This window comes from Lactuca virosa, chromosome 3 (genome assembly GCF_052849685.1).
Source record: "Lactuca virosa cultivar CGN04683 chromosome 3, Lactuca_virosa_CGN04683_v6, whole genome shotgun sequence".
Classification (NCBI taxonomy): domain Eukaryota; kingdom Viridiplantae; phylum Streptophyta; class Magnoliopsida; order Asterales; family Asteraceae; genus Lactuca; species Lactuca virosa.
The window spans coordinates 420,209,007-420,232,867 of record NC_136428.1 but is presented as its reverse complement, the minus strand read 5'-3'; the positions used below and the strand labels follow the sequence as shown (position 1 = coordinate 420,232,867).

Sequence of the window (23,861 nt, the reverse complement as noted above, 5' to 3'; positions counted from 1 at the left end):
AATCTGAAGAGATGGGAGAGTACTTGTTTTATGATTATCTTAGTGATTACAAAACCATCTCACAATTGATCCTCTAAGGACACCTTAGTGCATTTGTTTGGCTAAGGAGAGGAATCGTGAATTGTTGAAAAGGTTAAATCAAAAGATAAATCATACTTCGTCCCAAAATCAAGTCTTAGAGTCATACTCCAAGACTGAGCCTTGAGTGACATAATCTTAAGAAAGGTTAAAACACTTGTCAAATGTAGAGTAAAATGTTTTCTTACTCTTGTACATTTGAAATTGGTAAGTAGTGATGTTTTGGATAAAACAAAGACCAACTAAGACCAATTGTGTGAAGTATCTATCTTGATAAGAATCCGCACTAACTCTTGAATATTTGTTTTGTCAAAGAATGGTTCTTGACAAGAGAATCCTATATGTCAAGAGGACAGTGGGAGTCTTAAAAGATCTTGAGATGGTTTCAAGAACTAATCAAGAGTATTGTTAATCACTAGCCCACGACTGAGGTTTGTAACCTAGCATGTTGACACATTCTTGTTTCTGGTCCATTCCAGTTTAAGTTGACTATGCAGGTGAATTCTCAGAGTTCTCAATAGTTTGCATAACAACTTGGAAGCAATGGTAGGCCCTTGTGCTACCAGGAGGCAAGAGATTAAGATTGAACAAGTTCAGTCCATATAAATTTGGATTTGCCACTAACCTTGTCTTGTGATTAAGGTTATGACAAATTCACATGGATAGGAACACTTACACCATAAAAAAAAACTAAGTGTCATAAGGTTTCTCTCCGATTCATGAAAATGATGGTGAGGAAACGCTTTCACTAAGTAGATTTTAAGTAGATAGTAATTGTGATTGTTGCATTCTCAAATTCTTTAGTGGAGTGTGTGTGGTTAACCGGCACACTAACATGGACTTGTGAGAATGGAAAAAGGTCTGAACATTATGTTTACGACATCCCTCTTCATAATTGTTTAGCCACACATGTGAGCTATCTAAGGAAAGGTGTATGATTTTGATAAACTCTTATCAAAGCAATCTCGTATTAGAAATCTGAACTTTAGTAAGAAAGTCAATAAAGTATTGATTTCTGGGTACATGTCAAAGCTAGTGGGAGCATAAGTGTTATAATAATCATTATGCTAGTGGGAGCATGATTATTATGTTAAGTGTTGCAAGTTAGCAATGTTAATTATAGAAAACAAAGTTTCAACTCGCTTTGAAAAGTTGTTTTGCTATAATTAAGGGAGAGGATTTTATACTTCATTCCAATTCTACAAGTTTAGATTGAGATTTTAATCAACTTTAGTCAAGGATATATATGAATGTTGTGTTGGAATGGTTCAACATAAGGAAATTCTATATATGTTTCATTCTCAAAATTCAATTATGATTACGACATACCTCTTCATAATTCGAATTGTAAGAACATGACAAATAAAAAATATTGTAGCAAAAGACTAGTCAAGTATCATGTCCTTATGTGAGACATCATGAATCGTGTCCCTTATGCGTCAGATATAGGATCGATTACATGTGCTATAATATTCATCCATTCTAAATTTTCCAAATGCCTAGAGCATTGAGAGGGAAAAAGGAATAGAACTGGGTATGACTAAAATGATTAAGCAATTGTCGAGGAAAATATGAGGTTTACCAAAGATTGGTTGCTAATGGACAATTGGAAGTATAGTGTAAACTTTGGAAAGGACCATATTGACATATGCTGAAAAGGAGGCAACTCTTGTTCAGAAGTGATAATCAAAATGGTAATATGGAATTGTTTCCATAGGTGGAAGTTATTCTTTGAATCTGTGTAAGATTAGAAAACTTAATGCAAAGAAGGATGTTCAAAGGAATATACTTTGAATTTGAGACTTCGTTTCCATGGAATTGCTCTCCATTGGAATACTCTGTAATGTTTGTTGCCAAGTCTTTGTGACTTCGGCATAGTCATTACAAGAGGATCATTGCATATAAGTTTAGAATCTAACAGATTACAGTAAATGGCAAGAGTTTGGTATTCTTACATTTACAATAAGGATTGGGATTGTGAAATGAGCATCATTGAAATATTATCAATCTATTTGTTTCACAAAGTAAGGATCATAGACAAAAAAAGTGTGCATACTTGGAATATGGCATAGCTATTGTTTAGACAAACATAGTATGCATGCTTGGAGCATGGAATGACTGTTGTTTTTAATTCAAGTATTTAGTTGATACGTCGAAACATTATACAATAAATAATGAGTAATCAATATAGTGCTTAGATAAAAGGTGTTTTTATTTACACTCAAAGTGTTGGGGCCATATAGGATTAGTATTATTCTTGTGTTTCACTTTGCATGTTTTGACTTCCCGAATAACTAGGTTATTCAAACATCCACAATCGGTCATACGTTGGAAGTAGGTATGAAGCAAGACTGTCATGAATGGGTCTGTAGTTTGTCTAGGTGGCTAGACTTAGCTGCAGTGTTCATGAGTGCTTCTGGAATAAGATTCGAGTATTGAATTAAACCCACGCTCATTTGAATCACTTCATGGATTTTATCACGAGTGAATCATGAGACGATAATATCTTATATTCTCCAAACCTAGAGATATGAGTTGTTGACTCTGAGTTGATTATACATTGATTGTATGAAAACGCATCAGTAACTTGATGTTATAAAACGTGCCTTTGTGTATGATTCAACAAGTAGTTAGTACAAGCATATGAGTCGAAGTTTATCCATTTCTTTTACCTCATAAGGATAAAAGCGATATTTGTGGGCCCCTCGATGGTTTAGTGATGACACCCCTAAGTGCTTGGCCAAGCATGGACTGATTTGATTTGTTCAATTAGTTAGTTGTCATAAATTTAAATTGCGGGAACAACAAATGGATGGAGAGAATGATTATAATCCATGTCTCAGTCCATATGATATCTAGAATGGAGGAATATATGATCACTTATCTAATCGATGTGTCATTGATTTGTTCAGAGTTCGACATCGGCTTTAAGAGCTACGATTACTAGTCGGGTTATGAAGTCGTACTCACAATAATAGTTTTAGACTTATCCAAGTGGGATACTATTGGATTAGATGTCTGAGCCCATAACTATTATTGGTATGTACTTGACCCGAGAGTAGCATGGTCCATTTGGGTTGCATATCATCAGGACAATTTGTTAGGATGGATTCTTGAGAGAAGGTTATATATGATTTATTAATATCTTATAAGTACTAATATATTAATATGAAATCATATGGTTTTAATTAGTATTGATCAAGAATTAATTTAGAATTGATTTAGTGATAAAAAAGAGACTAATTAAATCTATGGGGACGAATTATGTTAATTAGTTATGTTTACATGTATTGGGCTTATGATCCATGTTGGACCAAGTTTATGTATGGATACATAAAGAGTTGGGCCACATGAACCATGGATCATAAGACCCATGGGTATGGATTTGCGTTATATCTATGACCCTAGAAATCCCACATATAAATGTATACTTCATTACCCAAAATCATGACAAGTGTATTCTTGGAGTTCATGGTGGTTTTGGGTGCATGGAGATTCTCTCTCAAAGTTCCTCCTTTGTCCATGATGTGTTGTGATTCCATTTGAGGCTTCCACACTATTGGGGCTAAGCTCTTAAGGCTAGACACATCAAGACTTCAATCACCACCATAAGGTATGTTATCCTAACTAGATTCTTGAGTGGTATATGACAATTGTATGTTAGAATGCTCAAAACCAAACAACCTTGACCTTCAACAGAGCAAATCATTGAAGATCAATCCGCAGGATGTTCTCAGACTAAAGAGGAACAAGTACAAAAAGTCAAATAGAAACTCCTCCCGAAGTTGAAGACATTGAATCAAATGCAAATGCAGATCATCATTCACATCTACACAATTGGACAACAAATCACCCCCCCCCCCCCCCCCCCGATCAGATAATAGGGAGTCCTTCTGCATGTATACGCACTCGCTCTTCTGATGATTTAAATAAATATTGTCATTTTGCAGCTTTCATGTCCTCTACGAAACCCAGAACCATCACATATGCTCTTTTGGACCACGTATGGATTGTTGCAATGCAAGAAGAGCTTGCTGAATTTGAAAGAAACATGGTTTGGAATCTAGTCCCTAAACCAAAAGGGCATACCGTAGTTGGAACTCGCTGGGTATTTTGCAAGAAATTGGATGACTCAGGTGTAGTTATTAGAAACAAATCTCGACTTGTAGAAAAGAGTTATAGCCATTTGGAAGGAATAGACTATGACGAAACATATCCTTCAGTTGCAAGGCTAGAGGCCATACACATCTTCCTGGTTTATGTGGCACATAAAAATGTCAAAGTACATCAAATGGATGTAAAAAGTGCCTTCCTCAATGGAGAACTGAAAGAAGAGGTATACTTATAGCAACCTCCAGATTTTGAGAATCTCGATCTTCCTCATCACTGCTACAAATTGGAGCAAGTTGTGTATGGCTTGAAGTAGGCACCAAGAGCTTGGTATGAAACTCGTTCAAAGTTTCTTATCAAATCTGGATACAAGCGTGGGGTCATTGATCCTACCCTCTTTCGAAGTTCAAGTGAAAAGCATTTAATTATTGTAAAAATCTACGTGGATGACATTATTTTCAGTTCAACTGATCAAGTTATGGTAGACGACTTCGCCAAGCTCATGACTAGTAAATTTCAAATGACCATGAACAGACAGATTAACTTCTTTCTTTGTCTTCAAATCAAGCAAGTCCCTCTAGGAATCTTCATTCATCAACAAAAATATATTGCAGAGTTGTTAAAGAAATATTCAATGGATAACTGCTCCTCGGTAAAGGTTCCTATTGTTGGATTAGGTTTACAAGCCCATAACTATAATTTGTATATACTTGAATTGATAGTAGCATAGTCCTTTTAGGTTGCCTTCACACTCGCAACTACACATGATGATTAACTGAGGAAGAGGTCAAATTTATTATTTGGAATAAAAAATTCATATATAAAATGATTAATTGAGGAAGAGGTTAAATTTAATCATAAATTAATTTGGAATTAATTTTCGGATTAAAGGAATTAATTGAAAATAGAGGGGCTGTTTTGCAATTAAATAATAGTTGTGGTTTGGGCTCTTGGATCACCCTAACTGGGGTTGGCCGTAATTTCTAAGGGAGGCCTTATAATTTCGTCCAAGGACTTAAGGAGGTGGATCCATGGGCTGCTTGGGGCCTAAGCTGAGATTAGGGTTTCCACCTAGAAACCCTAGCTTTGGGGCTAAGCAACCTAACTATATAAGGAACATCACCCCCATCAAGTTTCGGCCACTCCTATGAAACCCTAGAAGAGCCAAAATTGTGAGCAAGTTCCTCCTCTCCCCTCACTCTCATAATCATCCTCTTGCCTTGGTATGTTTGTGAGCCATTAGAGGTACTACACTTGTGGTACTTGTTCTCAAAGTCAAGATCTTCAAAGGAAATCATTGTTATTACTAAATAACAATAAAGGTATGTTTCAAATCCAACTTATGTTGATTTCAAAAACACAAGAAGCATATTAGCGTTTCTAATTTTTGTGTTCAATGCTTGTATGTCTAATAGTGAAAACATAAATCCTTCAATTAGGGTTGCATGCACACATAGGATTATTTGCTATGTATAAAACCCATCAGTGGTATCAGAGCATATGGTTTTTGTTTTCAATTAGATTTGGTACAATTGATTGAACTTGACAAAATTAGGGTTTATGGCAATTAAACCCTAAGCCATGTAATTTTCGCAATTAGGGTTTGTAACCCTAATTTTTTCGAAAATTGCAAAGGGTTTTCAAACCCTTTGTTAGGAAGTAAAGCGGATAACTAGCAAAACCAAAAGCACACAAGACACAATATTTACGTGGTTCGGTCAACGAGACCTACGTCCATGGGGAGGAGGGAGTATTCTTTATTTCAGAGCTCTCAACACAGAGGTTACAAGTACAATTAAACAGAGATTCGCCTATCACTCTAGAATTCAAGATACAAAATGACCTAGCATGCATCCCTAGTATACTTGAGGGATCAGACCTATAGCACTAATGGGCCAAGCCCATTCTCCCACAGGCCCATGAAGGGTGTCAACCAATCAAAATCCGCCATGCAACATCTTTTGGAACATTCTTGAGCATTATCATCTTCTAGGCATACTTGGATCAACATGACACAACAAAGGAATCAATATGGTACATCATGTACCAAGATGGTCCATGATGATGCAATAGCTTCTTCATGCCGCAACAACAACCCTAATTGGTGCAACAGGGATCTAAATGGCGCAAGTGCATCAAGTATGGCACATAACATCTATCTTGGAGCAACAACATCATCACGAGCAACATGCACATGTATCGCTTAACAAGGCCAGGTATGGCTCAACAGGAAAACAAGATGGCGCAAGAGCATCCCTATTGACCCATCTTTTCGTCATGTGGCGCAACAAGGACCCCTTGTTGCTTCATGTCCCTTCCAACTGCTCCAAAGCTCTTCCAAGTGCTCTAAACTCCTTCCATGTGCTCCAAAACCTCTCGTACACGATCCGTTCCTTTGGCACTTTATCAGTCCCTTTGTCTGATGATCCATTCCTCTCTCATAAGATTCGTTCCATTGTCACATGCTCCATGAACCCCAAGTGCTCCATTGAGGTCCAAGTGCTCCAAATGCTTCATGAACATGATCGAAATGCTCGAGTCACATTTAACAATCTCCACCTTGACTTGAGCATCCTCTGAACTCCACCTCGAACAAGAACTTCCTCTCCCTTGACCTGAGCATCCTCTGAACTCCACCTTGACCTGAGCATCCTCTGAATCTCCACCTTGACTTGAGCATCCTCTGAACTCCACCTTGACTTGAGCATCCTCTGAACTCCACCTTGACTTAAACATCCTCTGAACTCCACCTTGACATGCCATTCGTCTCCGAAGGGACCTACCTCCTGCGAACATCAACCAAGTACAAGCAATGCTTGAACTTCTTCATGGGCAACAACTTTGTCAACATATCTATTGGGTTGGCCTTTGTATAAATCTTCATTATTGAAAACTTGTCTCCTTCCAGAATATCCCGAATGAAATTCAACGTGACATCAATATGCTTCTTCTTCTCGTGATACACAAGATTCTTTGCAAGACTCAAAACACTTTGACTGTCACAATACAAGACAATTTTCTCCACCTTCAGAAGAAGACTCTGAATTAGCCCTTGCAACCATATCTCCTCCTTTATTCCTTCCTTCATGGACACATACTCGGATTCAGTTGTAGACAAAGCAACGGTATCTTGTAACGTTGACTTCCAGCAGATGGCACATCCGAATAAAGTGAATATGTAGCACATCTGCGACCTGCGCTTCAACATGTCACCACCATAAATACAGTCAGCATATCCCACCAAGTCACTCTTCATATTTTCTCCATACATCAGGAAAACATCCTTCGTTCCCTTCAAGTATCGCAAGATCCACATTAGATCTTCCCAATGAGTCTTCCTTGGATTACTCATAAACCTGCTAACCACACAAACTGCATTAGAGAAATCAGGTCTGGTATAAACCATAACATACATGAGACTTCTAACAGTACTAGAGTATGGAACCCTGCTCATGTACTTCCTTTCTTCATTAGTAGTGGGTATAGTGCTTGGACCAAGTTTAAAGTGAGCCGCCAAAGGAGTTCCAACTAGAGTGCATTGATCATAGCTGAAGGATTGCAGAACTTTCTCAATGTACTTCTATTGAGAAATACACAACCTCCCTTCTTTTCTATCCCTTTGTATCTCCATCCCCAATATCTTCTTTGCTGCTCCCAAATCCTTCATCTCAAACTTATTCTTCAGGGTCGCTTTCAAGTCATTTATTCCAGCCATGTCTTTGGCTGCGATGAGCATATCATCAACATATATCAACAAATATATGTAGGAATCTGGTGAAAATTCCTTTGAGTAAACATAATTGTCAAAATGGTTCCGAGTGTAGCCATTCGAGATCATGAATGAATCAAATCTCTTGTACCATTGTTGTGGAGACTGCTTCAAACCATACAGGGATTTCTTCAGCAATCATACATGGTCCTTCTTATCATCAAGGAACCCTTCTGGCTGGGACATATCAATCTTCTCTTCTAAATTTCCATGAAGAAATGCAGTTTTCACATCAAGTTGTTCAAGCTCCAGATCAAATGCACTCACCATGGCCAAAAGACCCCGAATTGTCTTGTGCTTCACGACCGGTGAGAACACCTCGTGATAATCAATTCCTTCTTTCTAAGAGAAGCCTTTTTCCACCAACATTTCCTTGAACCTAGCAGGTTCAACTCCTGGTATCCATTCCTTATTCTTAAAGATCCACTTGCATCCCACTGGCTTTGCTCCCTTTGGTAATGGAACAAGATCCCATGTTTCATTCTTATCTAACGATTGCATTTCTTCATTCATGGCCTTCAGCCAGTCATTTGCTTCTTTACTCACCACATCCCCTTTATACGATTAAGGCTCCTCGGTGTCAATGTCTTCTCTAGTTGCTAAGGAAAAAGCAATGGAGTCAAGTTCACCTGAATTCACACATCCCACAAATTTGTCAAGTTGTCGAATAACCCTCTTCGATCTTCTTTTTTATATAGATTCAAACCCATCATCTTTCCCAACATCAGCACCGCTGGACGAAGATCCCATGTGTTTCTCTTGGGTTTCATCTTGTCCAGGCTGTTCACTTCCGCCTTACTCTTTGTCACTTACCACAACTCTGTCTAGAGTTTGAGATGTAAACTCCACCTTCTGGCTGGCACCCTGATCTTTGTTCCCTGTTTGACTTGTTTCACCTCCTCCCTAGTTACCCATGGTAGAATCATCAAAGGTCACATCTCTTCTCATGATAAATTTAGGAGTTCTTCCTTATTCTGTACACCACAGTCGATAACCTTTTACTCCTGTCGCATATCCTAGAAATATGCACTTCATTGCCCTTGGCTCAAGTTTACCATCATTCACATGAGCATATGCGGGGAATCCAAATATACATAAACCAGAATAGTCAGAGGGTTTCTCGGACCCTACCTCTTGAGGAGTCTTCAAGTCTATTGCAGTTGATGGTGATTTGTTCACCAGATATCATGCAGTGTTAACTGCTTCCACCTAGAATTGCTTGGATAAGTTAGCAAATATCCGCATGCATCTTGCATCCTGCATGAGTGTTTGGTTCATACGTTCTGCCATTCCATTTTGATATGGTGTGTGTCGTATAGTGTGGTGCCTCAATATACCTTCTGCCTTGCAGAAATTGTCAAATGGAGCATTACAGAACTCCAACCCTTTGTCTGTCCTTAGAGTCTTGACCTGTTTTCCAGTCCTTTTTCAACCATGGTCTTCCACTCCTTGAACTTCCCAAACACCTCATCCTTTGTCTTCATAAAGTACAACCAAATCTTCCGTGAATAGTCATCAATGAACGTCACAAAGTATGAGCATCCTCCTTGAGACTTCATTAGTGCATGGCCCCAGAAATCTGAGTGAACATACTCCAGGATTTCCTTGCTTGTGTGTTGACTGGTACCGAACTTCACTTTGCGATGCTTTCTATTGATGCAAGCTTCACAAAACTTTATCTTTCCAGTAGCCTCTCCACCAATCAGTCCTTGTTTACTTAGAACTGACATGCCCTTCTCACTCATGTGCCCCAACCTACGATGCCAGAACTCTATCTTGTCATCACCTTCATTCAAGGATTGGGAGAGAGCCACCGTTCCCATAACCGTACTGCCTTCTAGGATATATATCCCTCCACGATTCATCTTCCCTTTCATTATAACTAGAGAGCCTTTGGTCACTTTGACCCAGTCACCTTCACCAGCGTACCTCATCCCATTCATAGCTAATGTGCCAGGAGAAATTAGATTCTTCCGAAGTTCTGGAACGTACCAGCAATCTAACTTCCTGACCATGCCATCATGCATCTTGATCTGCACCCTGCCACTACCTTTGATACTGCTCACCTAATGATCACCCATCTTGACTGTGCCATCCCACTCTTTGAAGAAGTCGAACCAGTCATGATTATACGTCATGTGATAGGATGCTCCAGAATCCAAGACCCAAGCATCAGCAGAACTTGATGTATACACAGTCAGTACATCACCATCGTCCCCTTCATGATAACTTTCTTGAACCACAGCAGTAGTGTTATTGCTGCATGATTCAGTCTTTGACTTCCCATTCCTCATCTGTAGACAATTTCGCTTGAAGTGCCCCTTCTCCTTACAGTTATAACATTTCATGTTTGTTGAACCTTTAGACTTTGATTTTAAACGTGATCTCCCTCTGTTTACCACTTTCCTCTCTTCTGTCCTCCCTCTCCCTACAAACAAACCGGAATTTGACACCTCCTCTCCACCTAAAACTTATATTTTCAGTTCCTTGGATATCAGAGAGTCCTTCACATCATTCACAGTGATCATTTTCCTACCATAAAGCATGGTATCAAAAAAATTCTCATATGAGTTAGGAAGCGAACATAAGAGAATGAGCGCCTGATCTTCATCTTCAATCTTCACATCAACACCTTGTAGATCCAAGATGATGTGATTGAAGTTATCCAGATGATCTTTCACTTTGCTTCTGATACAACCTGTTCGTCAGTGAGTTGTTATGGTACTTGTCACAAAGTTTATCCCATAGCCCAGAAGCAATTGTTTGATCCACAACCTCCCTCATTACTTCATCTGTCAAGCTCAATAGAATGGCACTATGTTCATTCGTCAAAATATCCACCTTCATATCAGCCGCCATGTTCTTTGGCAGTTTTGCCTCTCCTTCCAGTGCCGCTGCATATCCTTGTTGAACCATAAGAGCCCTCATCTTCACCTTCCACAAAGTGAAGTCATTTGAGCCATTGAACTTCTCCAAATCGAACTTGTGAGTAGGCATATTCAATCACAGGAATACAAACCGCAGCTCTGATACCACTTGTTAGGAAGTAAAGAGGATAACTAGCAAAACCAAAAGCATACAAGACACAATATTTACATGGTTCGGTCAACGAGACCTACGTATACGGACAGGAGGGGAGTATTCTTTATTTCAGGGCTCTCAACACAGACGCTACAAGTACAATTACACAGAGATTCGCCTATCACTCTAGAATTCATGATACAAAATGACCTAACATGCATCCCTATTTATACTTGAGGGATCAGAACTAAAACCCTAATGGGTCAAGACCATTGGCCCGTGAAGGGTGTCAACCAATCACAATCCGCCATGCAGCATCTTCTGGAACATTATTGAACATTATCATCTTCTAGGCATACTTGGATCAACATGGCATAGCAAAGAAATCAATATAGCACATCATGTACCAAGACGGTCCACGATGGCGCAATAGCTTCTTCATGGCGCAACAATAACCCTAGTTGGTGCAACATGGATCTAAATGGCCAAAGAGCATCAAGTATTACGCACAGCATCAATCTTGGAGCAACAACATCATCATCAACAACAGGCACATGCATGGCTTAACAAGGCCATGTATGGCTAACCAGGAAAACAAGATGGCACAAGAGGAGAACAAGATGGCGCAAGAGCATCCCTCTTGACCCGTCTCTTTATCATGTGTCTCAACAAGGACCCCTTGTTGCTCCATATCCCTTCCAAGTGCTCCAAACCTCTTCCAAGTGCTCCAAACTCCTTCTAGGTGCTCCAAACCCCCTTATACATGATCCGTTCCTTTGGCACTTGATCAGTTCCTTTTGTCTAATGATCCATTCTTCACTCAGAAGATCTGTTCCTTTTCCACATGATCCATGAACCCCAAGTGCTCCATTGAGGTCCAAGTGCTCCAAATGCTTCATGAACATGATCCAAATGCTCCAAATGCTTGAGTCACATTTAACACCGTTTCCTTTGGCCACCTTGGAGTCGAAATCTTGGGTTTCCTAACCATAGGGTTTTCGAAAATTAGGCAAGGTTGAAAGCCTTGCCTTCCACCCCAAGTCATGGATTTCAAAATTAGGGTTTTGGGTAGGGTAGTTATATTTGGTAATTATCTTTTAATTGTTTACTAGATAATTATAGAATCTTATAATTATCCTTCCCCATTTTCGAAATCTAGGGGGTAAGGATTAGGTTAAATTAATTTGTTTAATTTAATGAATAATACTTAATTAGTTTAATAATTTAATTAAAATTTTAATTAAAGGATATCTATTAAATCAAGGTTTTTAAATTTTAAAATTTAAATTAAAATGCCTTTTAATTTTCGAAATTTTAAATAAATTTAAAAACCCTATTATTTTGAAATGTTTAAAATACAGCCTTATACTATATGTAATATTAAAAGTTTAAATATTTACTATACGTATAAGACAAGTCAGTCACCCTTATACTATATGTAATATTAATGGAGCGTGTGTGGTTAACCGACACATTAATTAGCTGAAAAATGACATCGAGAGTACCAAGCTAATTTGCATGGTTATTCACACCATTTTTGTGATCCTCGGTATCCCATTCAGAAATGGAAAGGGCATAATCGAGATTAAACATGCCATTGAATATTTCAATGAGTCTAACAATAACTAGGAATTTCATTTAAAACCTAATTCGTTTAAATTTTGTTTGTCGTGGTCAAATTGGTAAATCGTCATTGGCTACCTTTAAATAACTTTCAATTAGATTACGACATCCCTCTTCTGAATTGTGAATTATTTAGTTGCATCATAGCCTTAATATTTCATTTGAGTGTTATATTGAGGATTTTCTTATCTAATCAAAACTTGTCCTTCATCTTTTGTAGATGACAACTTCCAACAACGCTTCTGGCTCCTCCAACAACAACTCCAACTACTCTCGCTCTTGAGCATCTGCTCAAAAGTCACCTTTGATGGATCTAATTATAATGATTGGATTCGCAACATCAAGATGGATTTGATATTCGGGGACAAGGAATATGTTCTCAAAAAGGAGCCGAACGAGATCGATGAAACTAAAGCTACTCTTGAAGAAATAGCTGAGTATAGGAGACACTACAATGATGCGACCAAAGTGTCCTGCATCATGGTGGGTACTATGACTACTGAGCTACAAAGGTTCTATGAGGACTTCTGGCCATATGAGATGAACAAGGACTTGATGGAAAAGTACCATCAACGAGCTCGTAAAGAGAAGTATGAAATTGTGAAGTCTCTCATTACCAACAAGATGAAGGATGGAGAGTCCGTCACGACCCACTTGCAACGCATGCAACGATATATGGATCGTCTATTGAAGCTCAATGTGAACTTCAATGAGGAATTGGCTGTTGACATAGTCTTGCACTCATTGCCTAGCTGTTATGATCAGTTTGTAATGACTTATCATCTGAACAAGGAGTAAACCACATTGAGTCAACTCCAGAGCTTTCCGAGAACCGCCGAGAGTGGAATGAAGGGAAAAAGTATTGCCTCCACTCTTGCTGCTTCTACTCCCGTCTTGGCCATTGGACACGGGAAGGGGAAGAAGAGGAAAGCTCCCTCGAAACATAACTGGAAGGGAAAGTCTCATATCGGGTCATCAAAAAATGGTCCTAAAGTCATGTCTAGTTCTGAAGCTCCCTCTACCTCTGATCCCAAAGAGGCTACTTGCTTCTACTGCCATGTCAAGGGGCATTGGAAGAGAAGCTGCCCCAAATACTTGCAAGATATAAAGGATGGCAAGGTTAAGCCAACCTAGGCAGGTATTTACACTATTCTATCTAAAAACTCATCACATTTGAATTCTTGGGTCCTTGATACAGGATATGGTTTTCATATTTGTTCTGAATTACAGGGGCTAAGAAGAAGTGAGGATGTGGAGCATGGGAAGATGAACCTGATTATGGGCAATAGGAGATCGTTGCTTGTTAACAAGATTGGAGTTTACTCTTTAGTGATAGTAGTGGGTTGAGTTTAGATTTGAACAAATGTTGCTATTCGTCAGAAATGAAGAGGAATATTATTTCTTTTCATGCTTTATACAGACAAGGTTTTAGATATTATTTTGATAATGAGAATAGTTCTATTTATGCTTATTATAATGGTTTATTTTATTTTGAAGCATTACCTTGCGATTTCTTGTATGAAACTGTGATGGTTGTAAACAATTTAGGAAATGGTGTGTTACAAATTGATTCGTCTAATGGTTTAGACAAAGCATGCTTGTGGCATTGTCGTCTTGAACATGTCAACAATAAGCGAATTGCCCAACTCCAAAAGGATGGAGTGTTGTAATCATTTGACTTAAGGTCGGATGATACATGCGAGTCTTGTTTATTAGGAATCAATCTATGGATTGAAGCAAGGTTCTTCCAGATGGAATCTTTGCTTTGATGAGAAAGTCAAAGAGTTTGGTTTCTCTAGAAGTGAGGATGAATCTTGTGTATATGTCAAAGCTACTGGGAGTATAGTCACCTTCCTGGTATTATATGTTGATGACATACTACTTATAGGAAACGACATTCCAACCTTGTAGGAAGTTAAGTACTGGCTTGGAAAGTGTTTCGCTATAAAGGATCTGGGAGAGGCTACTTATATTCTGGGAATAAGAATTTTATGGAATAGGAGTAGAAGACTAATTGGACTTAGTCAAAGCACATACTTGGATAAAGTGCTAAAGCGTTTTAGCATGAAGAACTCCTAGAAAGGAGAGTTACCTATCCAGAGTAATAATAAGCTGAGTAAGACTCAGATCCCGAGTACCGATGCAGAGATAGTGAAAATGAGTTGTGTTCCATATTCTTCCGCCGTTATATCGATCATGTATGCTATGACATGTATTGGCACTGACGTGGCTTTTGGTTTTAGCATGGTTAGTCGATATCAGGGAAATCCGGGTAAAGCTCATTGGATAGCGGTTAAGAACATCCTTAAGTATCTGCGAAGGACTGATGACTAGGTCCTTGTGCTTGGTGGCAGCGATGGCTTAAGAGTTACAGTGTATAGTGACGCCAGTTTTCAGACCGACAGAGACAATTTATGTTCTCAGTCAGGCTGGGTGTTTACCCTTAATGCAGGAGTTGTGACTTGGAAAAGTTCCAAGCATGAGACCGTAGCTGATTTCAACGCGTGAATCAAAGTTTATAGCTGTGAGCGAAGCATCAAAGGATGCTATATGGTTGAATAACTTCATTGGAGACCTTGGATTTGTGCCATCCATTAAGGAGTCGATGGAGATTTTCTGCGATAATGAAGGAGCGGTTGCCTTGACTAAGGAACCAAGAGATCATGGGAGATCTAGACATATCGACCGAAAATAACACTTTATTAGACATTGAGTAGAAGAAGGACACCTCCTCGTTAAGAGGGTATCGTCTGAAGAGAATCCAGTAGATCCCATCACAAAGGGTCTGAGTAGGGTCAAGCACGTTCAACATGCAAGGAGCATTGGTCTGAAGGATGCTATTAGTTTTAGTGATTAGATAGATAGATGGTTAGAAACTTGTAACAAATAAATGTAATTGACATTTCATGATTAAATAAATGGAGATTTGTTTATAAGTTTTGTTTACTATCTTTTGTCAATTGTTTATCATTATGTTTCACTTTTGCATGTTTTACTTCCCGAATAATTAGACTATTCAAATATCCACATTCGATCATACTTTGGAAGTAAGAAGTGAATTAAGACTATCATGATTTGGTTTGTAGATTGTCTAAGTGTTTAGACATAGCAATGGTTTGCTGCAACATTCATGAGTACTTTTGTAATGGAGATTTAAGTATTAGATTAAACCCACGATCAGTAAATTACTTCATGGAATTTATCACGGGTAATTCTGAGACGATAATATTATATAATCTTTAAACCAAGATATATGAGTTGTTGTTTACGAGTTGGTTGTGCATTGATAATGTGTAAACTCATTAGTAACTTGATGTTATAAAACGTAATGGTGTGCATGATTTGATGAGTAAATAGTGCAAGCATATAAGTCGAAGTTTATTTGTTCCTTTTGCCCAAACGGGAAAAGCGATATCTTGGGCCCCTCGATGATTTGGTATTGACTTATGTTTCAGGCACGGTCAGGACTGAATTTATATGTTCAGTTAAGTTTATTGTCATTACAAATCAGAAATCAAGAAACAAACTGTTCGACAATGAGAATTATTATGTTCCATGTCATTTTTCCACATGATATCTTGCAGAACAGAGGATTATATGATCCCTTATCTTAGGACACATTACTGACTAGGTTAGAGCTCGACAACGGCTTTGAGAGCTACAATTTGCTAGTCAATTTTGAAGTTATACTTGCAATTATAGTTATTAGACTTATCCAAGCGGTAGACTGTTGGATTAGGTGTCTAAGTGTAACACCAGTCAAAATAGGTCAATAACAATCACATGTGATTATGCCAATCATGTAATGTGATTTTGTTAAACTAGTAATGTGATAAACGTACTATGTAATTCATGATAAATTCTAATACAAATATGAACTTTCTTTATGATACAACTCAAAGTATATGTCCATACAATTCCAAAAATATAGAGAATGTCTAAATCTGACTTCACGCGAAGAAGTTATGATAAACCGAACACTATAAATCTATATAATAAGAGGAATTTAAAATAGACTTAGAATTAGCTATTGGAGTCTAAAAGAGAGTTGTAGTGCTCGTAAATACCTACGCGTGGATATAACAGAATGTCAAAAACGGAGTTCGTATGCAAAAGTTACGACCTTCCAAAGATACAGCTGTCAGAAACCCTAATCTGACTTGTCACACCCCCGAACCGTCAAAACGGACGGCGGAAACATCCGGGAGCGGGAGACGTATCATAGCAATCAAAGTAAACACAACCATTACATTATAATATGAATATTTACATCTGTTTGAAAACATAGTTTGTACATAAGAGTATATAACAAAAGTAAAAGACGTGACTCCAAATGCTCCGTCTTCTCCAAAAGTTGATAAAAGTACTTGTCTATTGCTGCCCTGAGAAAACAAGCAGTTTGAAAGAGTATCAACATAAAGCTGGTGAGTTCATAAGTATTTAGTTCTGGTGAAAGATGTTTCTATGATCCTTTGAAAAGTGTTTCCCAAGAAAATCATGTATTTTCTTATGAAAGATGTTTGATTATCCATTAGGTGTTTGCTAAACAGTACGTATATGAAAGGTTGAGTTATCCCGGGAAAATCCTATATTTTCCCTAAAAGTTGATAGTTGGTTATCTACTCTTGTCTGAGGTGTACAAGTATCTACCATACTTGTATCGTTAGACGTAGTTTTCTTGAAAAACCCTGTTTGTTCCCTGTGAGGTGTATTAGCCTTATTACATAAATAAAACAAATAAATAAGTGGTGAACTAAATACTAAGGGTGTTATTAATACCCTCTAGTAATCGAATCGGTTATTACTTTGAGGCTAGTTCACTTGATTCATTATTACAAAAGTAAATTCCTATTATTTGAGTTGTGGGTGTCATAATCGTACTTAAACTTGATATGGCACGTAACGGGGCCAATATCCTTTTATGACTTTGTCACCACAAGCATGTATGCCTAACTTTAGCTACCAGTTTAGGTGCGGGATAGTCAGTCCCGTATAGATCTATACACCACAGTCACGCTCTCCCTACAAGAGATTCTGGTTACAAGTGCTAGTCCTACACACTCGAATTCGGTGGGAGTGTTACCAAGGACGTGTCCCCAACTTTAGACTAACAATTTACAAGTAATAATACTAAAAATCCGGTTTATAATCTGTATGATATACATTTTCGAAATGTTTCACGAGTTCATTACTTTAGTTTGAAAACTGTTCCTACGAGTTGATTTCTTAATCGTTTGGTAAAACTGTTTTTTGTGTTTAAAAGCATGTTGAAAATATAATTATCTTATACAAAATAATATACTTTGACCACAAGTTTCCTTGTACTTTTGCTTGTATTCCCCCCCTCCCCCTGAAAACATGAAAAACTCGGAAAAAGCGTAGGGGTATGAACTCACTGTTTGACGCAGGATTCGAGCGTATGATCGGTGTGGATGCTGAGTGTCAACTGGTGTTTCGTACGCAAGTAGATCCTATTAACATATGGTAACACATATGTGTATTATAATTAGGGTATTTCATGACTAAACATGACGGGAAACCACCCTAAAGACCTAAAAATGCTTGAACTAAGTGTCAGAACCATATATGATCGAACGAGGGAGGTGTACGGCCACCCTTTGGGTGTGTACGGCCATGGGTGTACGGACCATGAGTTTACGGCCGTACACTCATGATGGGGACTGTTTTTGAGGTGTTTCCAAGGTCCTACAAGCATCCAATGAGTGTTCTAGGTCCCATACTGAGTGTTATTGCAAGTTTGAGGCCAAATATGAGCATCAAAGTGGGTGTACGGTCAAGAGGATGTGTGTGCGGCCGTACAGAGGGGTGTGCGGCCGTACAGAGGAGTGTGCGGCCGTACACTCTTCATCAATGCCTAAAATGTCGATTTTTTAGGTGTTTCAAGGCTAATACCAAGTCCAACTAGCAGATGGAGGCCAAACTCTCACTTTGGAGAGCCTTTAAGTTGTGTACGGCCACCTTATGAAGGTGTGCGGCCGTACACCTTCAAAGGATGAAGAACAAGATGAAACTTGATGAATTAGGGCTTAGATTGAGAAGTCTTACAAGTATAACAAGCTAGATGAGGGAATACTTATGTTTTTGAAGCCTTTGGAGGGTCCTTATATGAAGATTCTATAGAGAGAAAGTAGTGTGCAGCCAAAAGGGGAAAAGAGTGAATGAAGGGGTTTCCTGCTATATATAGAGGTGGGTGTGCGGTTGAGGGGTGGGTGTACGGCCGTACACTCCTGCCGAGAGAGCGTATGGCCCGAATGTTGTACTATGACTTGGTATTACTCGACCTAGAACCCAAACTTTGATTGTACGAGGCTTAGAATGATTTATCAAACTCTTAAACGGTGTTAAATGGTGATAAAATCAAGCTTGATATTGATATAATTGACCAATTGTACAGGATAGAAGTTCCAGGTTGTCACATCATTCCCCCGTTAGCGGGAATTTCGTCCCGAAATTCAAGAATAAAGCTACATATCATGGACTTGGAAAAAGCTGGGGGTACTTCTGTTTCATCTGATCTTCGTGCTCCCAAGTGAATTCAGGTCCCCGCTTGGCATTCCAACGAACCTTTACTATCGGGATGCGACTTTGTTTCGTTCGTTTGATTTCTCTATCCATGATTTCGACCGGTTCTTCCACAAAGTTTAGGTTCTCGTTGATTTCAATCTCCTCGAGAGGGATCACAAGGGTTTCGTCGGATAAGCATTTCTTAAGATTCGAAACGTGGAAGACAGGATGAATGTTATTAAGTTCTCGGGGTAGACGAAGTTTGTAGGCTACAGGACCGATCCCGGCGAGGTTCTCGAAAGGTCCTATGTATCTTAGATTTAGCTTTACACGCTTTCCAAAGTATATCATGCCTTTCCAGGGTGATACCTTTAACAGAACACAGTCTCCAACCTGGAACTCCAAGGGTTTTCGTCGTTTATCGGCGTAGATCTTTTGTCTATCTCGTGAGGCCTTCAGTTATTCTCGGATTTGTATGATCTTTTCTGTGGTTTCGCGGATGATTTATGGACCAGTGAGAGTGTTGTCAGGGACTTGCCTCTTTGCTAGCTGCGTGTCGCCCACCTCAGCCCAACACATAGGGGATCTGCACTTGCGGCCATAGAGGGCTTCGAAAGGCGCAACCTTGATACTGGTATGGTAACTGTTCTTGTAGGAAAACTCGACCAAGGGCAAATGGGTGTCCCACGACTTACCGAAGTCGATGACACATGCTCTCAACATGTCTTCCAAAGTCTGGATGGTTCTCTCACTTTGCCCATCTGTTTGAGGATGGTAAGTTGTACTCATATCCAGCTTAGTTCCAAGAGCTTTCTGCAGCGACTGCCAAAATCTCAAAGTGAACCTGCTATCTCGATAGGAGATAATGGATACAGGCACACCGTGTAGTCGGACTATCTCTTGAATGTAGATTCGTGTGAGTCTCTCCATTTTGAAGTTTTCCTTGATCGGCAGGAAGTGGGCGAATTTAGTTAGTCGGTCGACTATTACCCAGATGGTGTCGTACCCACTCGGAGATTTGGGTAATTTGGTGATAAAATCCATAGTAATCCTCTCCCACTTCTACTCAGGTATCTCCGGCTGCTGAAGCAAACCTGAGGGCTTCTGATATTCGATCTTCACTTTGGCGCAAGTCAGACACTTGCCGACAAAAGGTAGCGATCTCCGCTTTCATGTTCGGCCACCAATATAGTTTCTTGAGATCGAGGTACATCTTGTCCGAGCCTGGATGAACGGAGTATCTAGTCTTGTGAGCTTCATTCATGACAACCTCTCTGTAACCACCGAACTTTAGGGTCCAGATCCGGCCCACGAAATAATAGACTTTGTCTCCCTTGACCTCTAGGTTCTTTTCCATTCCTCTCAAGGCTTCACCCAGCATGTTCTCTGGTTTTAAGGCTTCCAGCTGAGCCACCTTGATTTGAGCGGATAAATGGGAATGGATAGTCATGTTCATTACCTTCACTCTACGACCTGAGCACTCCTTCGGGCTGAGGGCATCTGCCACCATATTGGCCTTGTCGAGATGGTAGCGTATTTCGCACTCGTAATCGCTGAGTAGCTCAACCCATCGCCGTTGTCTCATATTCAACTCCTTCTGGTCGAAAATATGTTGCAGGCTTTTATGGTCAGTGAAGATAGTGCACTTGGTTCCATAGAGATAATGTCTCCATATCTTCAATGCGAAGACCACTGCTCCCAATTCCAGGTCGTGCGTTGTGTAGTTGACTTCGTGTGCTTTCAGCTGTCTTGAGGCATAAGCAATGACTTTTCCTCGCTGCATGAGCACACAGCCTAGGCCCTGATTGGATGCATCCCAATAGACAACGAAGTCCTCCGTCCCTTCGGGAAGAGACAAGATAGGTGCGCTGCATAGGGCCCGCTTCAATGTTTGGAACGCAGTGTCTTGCTTTTCAGTCCAACAGAAATGTACGCCTTTCTGAGTCAGAGTGGTTAAGGGTTTGGCAATTCTAGAGAAATTCTGGATAAATCTGCGATAATAGCCAGTGAGACCCAAGAATTGACGGATTTCTGTGGGTGTGTTTGGTGCTGACCAGCTCTCTATCGCTTTGATTTTCGAGGGGTCCACGTGTATGCCTTCCTCGTTTACCACGTGACCTAGGAAGGTTACTTTTCAAATCCAGAATTCGCACTTGGAGAATTTCGCGTACAGCTTTTCCGCTCTTAGAGCTTCCAACACCAATCTCAAGTGCTGTCGGTGATCTTCCTCGCTTCTGGAATAGACAAGTATATCGTCGATGAATACGATTACAAACTTGTCCAGGAAAGAACGGCACACCCGATTCATCAGATCCATGAATACCGCTGGTGTGTTGGTTAGACCGAAGGGCATTACTACGAACTCGTAGCGACCATATCAAGTCTGAAATGCTGTCTTAGGAACATCACTCTCATGGACTCGCAGCTGATGATACCCTGATCTTAGGTCTATTTTGGAGAAGTAGTTGGCTCCTTGAAGTTGGTCGAAGAGATCATCGATTCGAGGAAGAGGGTAACGGTTTTTAACAGTGAGCTTGTTCAGTTCTCGATAATCAATACACATCTGAAAGGATCCATCCTTCTTTTTCACGAACAAGATCGGGGCTCCCCAGGGTGAGGAACTCGGTCCTATGAATCCTTTGTTGAGCAGCTCATTGAGCTGACTGGATAACTCCTGCATTTCTGCTGGTGCTAAGCTGTATGGGGATTTAGCTACGGGGGTAGCTCAGGGGATTAGGTCGATGCGAAACTCGACTTGGCGTTCTGCAGGAACTCCCGGAAGCTCTTCGGGAAAGACATCGGGATAGTTGCAGACTTCGGGGATGCTCTCGAGGTCTTTAACTTCCTACTTCTCGTTAATGACATGGACTAGGAATGAATGACACTCCTTTCGTAGAAGTTTCTGGGCTTTGATGCACGAAATGATGTGGAGGTTTGAACTAAGTTTATCGCCATAAATCATGAGGGTTTCACCAGAAGGAAGATTGAGACGAATAGCTTTTTCGTAACAAAGGATATCAGCACGATTGGGGCTCAACCAATCCATGCCGACGATGACATCGAAGCTTTTTATGGAAACTGGCATAAGATAGATCAGAAAAGAATGATCGTTTAGGGTAAGGGTACAGCCTAAGAATATGTCGTTAGTGCTCTCTTTCTCATCGTTAGCCATCTCGACGGTAAATGTTTCGGTTAAGGGTTGAGGTTTATGTTTGAGAAGATGTTTGAATGCATGGCTAACAAAACTTCTCTCTGCACCATAATCGAAAAGAATGCATACATAAGAGTTATTGAGGGGAAACGTACCTGTAACAATGGTGGGATCAATGAATGCCTCCTCTTGCCCCATAGATAGCTCTCCCTGTGTTCTTGGTCGTTGCTGCCCTTGGGGCAGTTTCTCCTGTAGTGCCCGACTTCCCCACAGCCATAACAGGCTTGACCGACACCTGCTCCAGAGGCCTGATTGGTTGGTTGGACTGGTGTTCTGCAGCTTCGAGCCATGTGACCTTTCTTGCCACAGTTGCTGTAGAGCATTTCACGGCATTGGCCAGGGGATGCGGTGATGATAACTGTATTTGCTGCACCAAGGGAGGGTACCAGTATATCCGCTGGTAGGGGCTTGAGTTGCAGGAGCAGCGACAGGAGTAGTAGCAGCGTGAACTGCCATAGTTTGTTGTTTCTTGGAGGGCTCCCGAGAGGGCTGGCCCTTGCGCTTGTTCCAAAATCTCTTCTTCCCACTACCCTCCTTCTGTGGTTTAGAAATAGTTGTCAACTCTTCAAGATCGACCCCATGATCGATCAGAGTCTGCGCCAGACACTTGGCGCTATCAAATGTAGCTGGCCGAGCAGCCAAGACATTTCCTTTGGTTGGTTGTGTCAGCATCCAAATGTATCTCTCAATCTTTTTGCTTTCCGGGGTGACCATACCCGGGGCAAAGAAGTGCTAGGTCTTAAAACCTAGAAGTGTAGGCAGCAATGTCAGAACCCTTCATCTTTAGGTTCCAGAGTTTGTGCTCCAGTTTCTGCATTTCGCCTCGCGGGCAGTACTCAGCTAGCATGAGCTCCTTCAAGCTCTCCCTACCCATAGCATTTGTTATTGGCAGAGTTAAAGATTTGACCCGACCATTCCACCAGGTCAATGCTCTGTTGGTGAAAGTGCAAGCGGCAAATTTCACCTTGTTGGCTTCAGAACAGGAACAAATTTCGAAAATGGACTCGGTCTTCTCGAACCATCGAGTCAGGGCAATAACACCTCCATTGTCGTCGAAAGATGTGGGTTTTGCGTTCATGAAGTCTTTATAGGAGCACTCCTTCTGGTGTCCCTGACTACCGTCATGATTTTGGGGATGAGCACCACCTCCCGGCCCGCCAAATCCACCAGGATTTATCTGTGACATCGCGGCAGCCACAGCAGCAGTAACAACTGCTTGGAACATAGCAGGATCGAACTGAGGAGGTGGCGGTGTCGGATCTGTTGGGGGATTGTTGCTCTTTTTGCTGGGTCTTTTCGTTGGAGGCATCTTGTTCTAAAAATACTCAGGAAGGAGAGGATGGTAAGTCCTCTGGAATCGAATCAAGAGATATGAAGCAAGATATATCTCAGTATGATAGCTAGAGTGTTCAACTAAGCGATAAACAAGGAAAAGCTACCAATGCAAATAAGCTATCGCTAAAAGGAATAAGTAGCAACACTTGGAAGTGAATTTATGCAATAAATTTAACTCTAGAAAAATAC

General features: G+C 40.2%; 1 pseudogene; it reads right to left on the bottom strand.

The window, feature by feature from the left end:
* Nucleotides 1–9,354: 9,354 nt before the first annotated feature.
* On the bottom strand, nucleotides 9,355–9,984 carry LOC145165048 (putative mitochondrial protein AtMg00300 pseudogene; annotated as a pseudogene).
* Between the last annotated feature and the right edge of the window lie 13,877 nt (nucleotides 9,985–23,861).